The sequence below is a fragment of the Panulirus ornatus genome, chromosome 5 (assembly GCF_036320965.1).
Source record: "Panulirus ornatus isolate Po-2019 chromosome 5, ASM3632096v1, whole genome shotgun sequence".
Classification (NCBI taxonomy): Eukaryota; Metazoa; Arthropoda; class Malacostraca; order Decapoda; family Palinuridae; genus Panulirus; species Panulirus ornatus.
In genome coordinates this window covers 33821651-33828005 of record NC_092228.1, presented here as the reverse complement: position 1 = coordinate 33828005, position 6355 = coordinate 33821651, and the positions used below count along the sequence as shown (strand labels likewise).

The following is a 6355-nucleotide window of genomic DNA, read 5'->3' as shown; positions in this document are numbered from 1 at the left end:
TCAAACATACCCATATATATAAATAGATATATAAATATATGCACATGCACATATTCATACATGCTGCCTTCATCCATTCTCGCCGCCGCCCCGTCACACGTGAAATGACACCCCCATCCCCCGCCTGCGCGCGAGGTAGCGCTAGGAAAGGAAAACAAAGGCCACGTTCGTCCACACTCAGACTCAAGCTGTCATGTGTAATGCAACGAAACCACAGCTCCCTTTCCACATCCAGGCCCACAAAACTTTCCAAGGTTTACCCCAGATGCTTCACATGCTTTCGTTCAATCCACTGATAGCACGTCGACCCCGGTACACCACATCATTCCAATTCACTCTATTCCTTGCACGCCTTTCACCCTCCTGTATGTTCAGGCCCCGATCGCTCAAAATCTTTTTCACTCCATCCCTCCACCTCTAATTTGGTATCCCACTTCTCGTTCCCTCCACCTCTGACATTATATCCTCTTTATCAATATTTCTTCACTCATTCTCTTCATGTGACCAAATCATTTCAATACACCCTCTTTTGCTCTCTTAGCCACACTCTTTTCAATACCACACATCTCTCTTACCCTTTCCTTACTCGATCAAACCACTTCACAGCACATATTGTCCTCAAATATCTAATTTCCAACACATCCACCCTCTTCCGCACAACTCTATTCATCGCCCATGCCACTCAACCATAAAACATTGTTGGAACCACTATTCCTTTAAACATACCCATTTTTGCTTTCCGAGATAACGTTCTCGCCTTCCACACATTCTTCAACGCTCCCAGAACCTTGGCCCCTTCCCCCATCCTGTGACTCACTTCCGCTTCCATGGTTCCATCCGCTGCCAAATCTACTCCCAGATATCTAAAACTCTTCACTTCCTCCAGTTTTTCTCCATTCAAACTTACTCTTCAATTTACTCGTCCCTCAAACCTACTGAACCTAATAACTTTGCTCTTATTCACATTTACTCTCAGCTTTCTATTTTCACACACTTTACTATACTCAGTCACCAGCTTCTGCAGTTTCTCACACGAATCAGCCACCAGCGCTGTATTATCAGATAACAACAACTGACTCATTTCCGAAGCCCTCTCATCCCCAACAGGCTGCATACTTGCCCCTCTCTCCAAAACTCTTGCATTCACCTCCCTAACAACCCCATTCATAAACAAATTAAACAGCTATGGAGACATCACACACCCCTGCCGCAAACCGACATTCACTGAGAACCAATCACTTTCCTCTCTTCCAACACGTACACATGCCTTGCTTCCTCGATAAAAGCATTTCACTGCTTCTAGCAACCTACCTCCCACACCATATACTCATAATATATTCCACAGAGCATCTTTATCAACTGTCATATGCCTTCTCCAGATCCCTAAATGCTACATACAAATTCATCGCTTTTCTAAGTATTTCTCACATACATTCTTCAAAGTAAACACCTGATCCCCACATCCTCTACCACTTCTGAAACCACACTGCTCCTCTCCAATCTGATGTTCTGTATATCCCTTGACCCTCTCAATCAATGCCCTACCATATAATTTCCCTGGAATAGTCAACAAACTTATACATCTGTAATTCGCACACTTACCTTTATCCCCTTTGCCTTTGTACAGTGGCACTATACATGCATTCCGCTAATCCTCAGGTACTTCACCATTAGGCATACATATACTGAATATTCTCACCAATCAGTCAACAACATAGTCACCTCTTTTTTTGATAAATTCCACAGCAATACCATCCAAAACCGCCGCCTTGCCGTCTTTCGTCTTCCGCAAAACTTTCACTGAGTCTTCTCTGTTTACCAAATCATTCTCCCTGACCCTCTCACTTCGCACACCACCTAGACCTAAACACCCTATATCTCACTCTTTATCTTCAAACACATTCAACAAACCTTCAAAATACTCACTCCACCTCACTCTCACTTTTCTCCTACTTGTTCTCTTGTCTTACGCACTTTGTTTACCTCCTTCCAAAACATCTTTTTATTCTACCTAAAATTTGATGATACTCTCTCACACCAACTCTCATTTGCACTCTTTTTCACCTCTTGCACCTTTTCTCTTGATCTCTTGCCTCTTTGTTTTATACATCTCCCAATCATTTGCACTATTTCCCTGCAAAAATCGTCTAAATGCCTCTCTCTTCTCTTTCACTAACGATCACTAACTTCTTCATCCCACCACACACTGCTCTTTCTTATCTGCCAACCTCCCACCTTTCTCATGCCACAGGCATCTTTTGCGCAATCCATCACTGCTTCCCTAAATACATCCTATTCTTCCCCACTCCCCTTACGTCATTTGCTCTCACCTTTTTCCATTCTGCACTGAATCTCTCCTGATACCTTCTCACACAAGTCTCCTTTCCAAGCTCACTTACTCTCATCACTTTTTTCACCCCAACATTCTCTCTTCTTTTCTGAAATCCTCTACATATCTTCACCTTCGCCTCCACAAGATAATGAACAGCACATTAACATTCAAAAGTTTATCTTTCACGCACCTATTAAATAACACGTAATCCAATAACGCTCTCTGGCCATCTCTCCTACTTAAATAAGCATACTTATGTATATCTCTCTTTTTAAACCAGGTATTCCCAATCAACAGCCTTGTCTCACCACACAAATCTAAAAGCTCTCCACCATTTCCATTTACAACACTGAACACTCCATGTACACCAATTATTCCCTCAGCCGTCACTTTATTCACCTTTGCATTCAAATCACCCATAACTATAACCCGGTCTTGTGCATCAAAGCTGCTAACACACTCACTCAGCTACTCCTAAAACACTTGCCTCTCATGATCTTTCTTTTCATGGCCAGGTGCATAGGCACCAATAATCACCCGCCTCTCTCCATCTACTTTCATTTTTACCCATATCAATCTAAAGTTTACTTTCTTACACTCTATCACATACTCCCACAACTGCTTCAGGAGTAGTGCTATTCCTTCCTATGCTCCTGTCCTCTCACCAACCCCTGACTTTACTTTCGAGACATTCCCAAACCATTCTTCCCTTTACCCTTGAGCTTCGTTTAACTCAGAGCCAAAACATCCAGGTTCCTTTCCTCAAACGTAAATTGACCCTGTGGCCAAGTGATGATATTCCCTCTGAGACCTAGTCCTCCGTTCTTAACGCTACTTCGTTAATGCGAGAAATGGCGAATATGAATAATTGATATAAGTTATTTTAGTATTAATATGCCTACTGGAAGCTTAGGCATACGTGGGGAAAAAAAAAATCTCGTCAGTAGATAATCTGTGGACGAATCACACCGTTCGACTCCCTCAGCTTTACAACAGACTGTACAAATATAATATCAGCCAAAAGACACAAGACAGTGCTATTCATAGATGTGTACCCAGCCCGACAGTGCGTCATGGAGGCTGGAATACACCACCAAAATCCAGTTTCATTTCACATCACCGTTACATTATACACTTCAGTGTATTTTTCTAGACGTCAGGAATATGCAGATTAGACCTGATAACCTCAGATGAATTACAACCACAGCAGAATATCAGGGAGAAATACACATATACACCAGTCATAATGGCCAATCAGACTGGTCATATCAAGAGCTCACCATACTAACAGAGAAAAAAAATGCACAAAGCATATATCAGACCCCGATAGCACCTGCCAAAAAATGTTTTCTATTCAAGTCGCTAGATTTGTGCAGCGAAGTGCCCCCAAATTTAACCAGTTAAGTCAACCAACAGAGTACCTATGGTGTAAATATGAGCTTAGTTTTAAACTATTAATTGTCTAGCCATATACAGACAAAGTATTTTAGAGTATGGGTGAACGTCACATATTTAGGTAGGAAGTTCATCTCGTGAACAAATCTTGAGTTATTCTTTCAGCAGATGATGTATCTACAGACTGACTCAGGGGTGACGACAAAATGTCCAGCAATGCATCGAGAACTTCAGAGAAATAAGTGATAATTTCATAAATGTACGAATAAGTTGGGATGAAAGTGCCAAAAGTGGGTAAAGAAGAAAAAGGAGTAGTACAGCTACAATGAGATCATTATGACTTTTGACAGCCCAGGACAATTGGTTGCATGACGTGTTTGGTTAAGGGAACTGCCCCACCTCAGACAATACCATAACATGGAAGTCATCAACGCCGACATCTCATGAGAACACTGACCTGCAAACCTGTAAACGAAGTTTTTTCTGTCAAACTACGATAAGTTTAGAGCATGTAAATGCAGCTACAAATCTTCATGCTTCATGCATAGATTACAGTGGAATGCTCTGCACACGTGCAGACGTTCTGCTACGCACATGAACCTGCGTAAGTAGGGCTTACAGCTGGTGACAGCTACAGGGCTTACAGCTGGTAATAGCCACAGGGCTTACAGCTGGTGACAGCTACAAACTATCATTTGTTTTCATCCTAACAACGAAGTAGCCGGAATGCTGACTACTCCATTCTTTAGCGTAACGACCAATTTTCTCCACAAGTGTATCATCCCTCTTCTTGTCTGTATAGTCTTTGTTACTTCCATCCCTACAACCCTACAACTTGATATTGACGAAATCATCTTTATTATTTTCTTTATATCATTTGGTTTTAAAAGAGATTATGCAGCTGGGTTGCCTCTTTCACATAAGAATCTTCGCTGTTAGAGCCATAAACATCAAAACTTGTAGCAGTATGTATGAGTCATAGACAAGTGGTAAAGATATGTACCATACACAGGAAGGGTTGAAAATTCTTTTAAATGAGTCAAGTGGGAAAACTGCCTCTCACACATCAGACGCCATACACTGAAAGCAAAGTAATTACTCCCGTCTCGTCCGTCACAGGAACAGTGGTGCTTCCACGCTCGGCTTAACCCGTCTTTTAGCTATGACCACAAATACAAACGAATCTATTAATAACAAAAAAATCATGAATACTGAAATTATTACCACAGAGCACCGGAACCCAAGAAACTACTTGATAGATTTTCATGTATTAAGTGAAACAGCCAAATATTCAAAACCCCCCAGATCCTATGTCAGAAGTGTGGACTTAGTGTCACACGAAGATCTGGAATATCATCATCTCAGACATTGGCCTCGATCACAGGAAAACAGTGTTAATCCTTACTGGAGTTACGATGTGACTGATAGTGAACACAGACGACCGTAATAAAAAGAAAGAACGCCATTTCCGGCCTCTTCGATCAGCTATTAACATTCTCGACGCTCAGAAAGCGACGCTCGGTGAAGACCAGGTGTATCGGAGGTTAAACAATTGAGAGACAAAAGATTGGCTTTGGAACTTAATGAATAATGCTCGATGTCGAGTGATAATACATGTCATTCTGGTGCTAGGGATGGGACTAGATTTATACTTGCGAAGACGTTGTCGAAAAGTAGGCAAGTCCATGAATTTAAGTGTTATGCATCAGGACAGAAATACGAAATATCAAAGCAATAAAGAAGTAAGGGAGTTTACGTGTGAAACGCTCATCGAGCAAAACACGAGAAGCCCCACACACGATAATTCTTCCATTAAAAGCCACTCGGCACCTTAAAAATCCTCCCACCACTCCTATCTCAGCAACACAAAATCGACAGTTTCCAAAAATATTTTCGTACAAACTGCTCTACTTTCCTCATCCTTCGATAGCTCAGTTGGTAGAGCGGTGGACTGTAGTTGGAATCTTAAACAGACATCCATAGGTCGCTGGTTCGAATCCGGCTCGAAGGATATACTATTCATGACACAACTGTTGTCACAGCCAAGGATTAATTTTCTGTGAGGTTATGTACACGTTCCTATTACTGCTAACGACTCTCTGGATCCTCCATTATCCGTTAACCTTTAACTTTGGCAAAACTTTTTTGCTACAGTTAATACAAAATCACTATCAGTATACACATATAAAGATGAATAAATTTGACATTCTACACAACTGAAAGTGGGAAAAATGTGAAAATCACGTGACAAATCTCAACAATAAGCTTCAGTGACCCTCTCTCTCTCTCTCTCTCTCTCTCTCTCTCTCTCTCTCTCTCTCTCTCTCTTTGTATACACATATATATATATATATATATATATATATATATATATATATATATATATATATATATATATATATATATATATATATATATATATATATATTTTTTTTTTTTTTTTTTGCTTTGTCGCTGTCTCCCGCGTTTGCGAGGTAGCGCAAGGAAACAGACGAAAGAAATGGCCCAACCCCCCCCATACACATGTATATACATACGTCCACACACGCAAATATACATACCTACACAACTTTCCATGGTTTACCCCAGGACGCTTCACATGCCTTGATTCAATCCACTGACAGCACG

The 6355-nt window shown here is 41.0% G+C and overlaps 1 non-coding gene across 1 annotated transcript; it reads left to right on the top strand.

Moving 5' to 3' along the window:
* Positions 1-5647: 5647 nt before the first annotated feature.
* Positions 5648-5738, top strand: TRNAY-GUA (transfer RNA tyrosine (anticodon GUA)). Its single transcript is given in 2 exon segments — positions 5648-5684; positions 5703-5738. It is a non-coding gene; the product is annotated as a tRNA-Tyr (tRNA).
* The last annotated feature ends 617 nt before the right edge of the window (positions 5739-6355 follow it).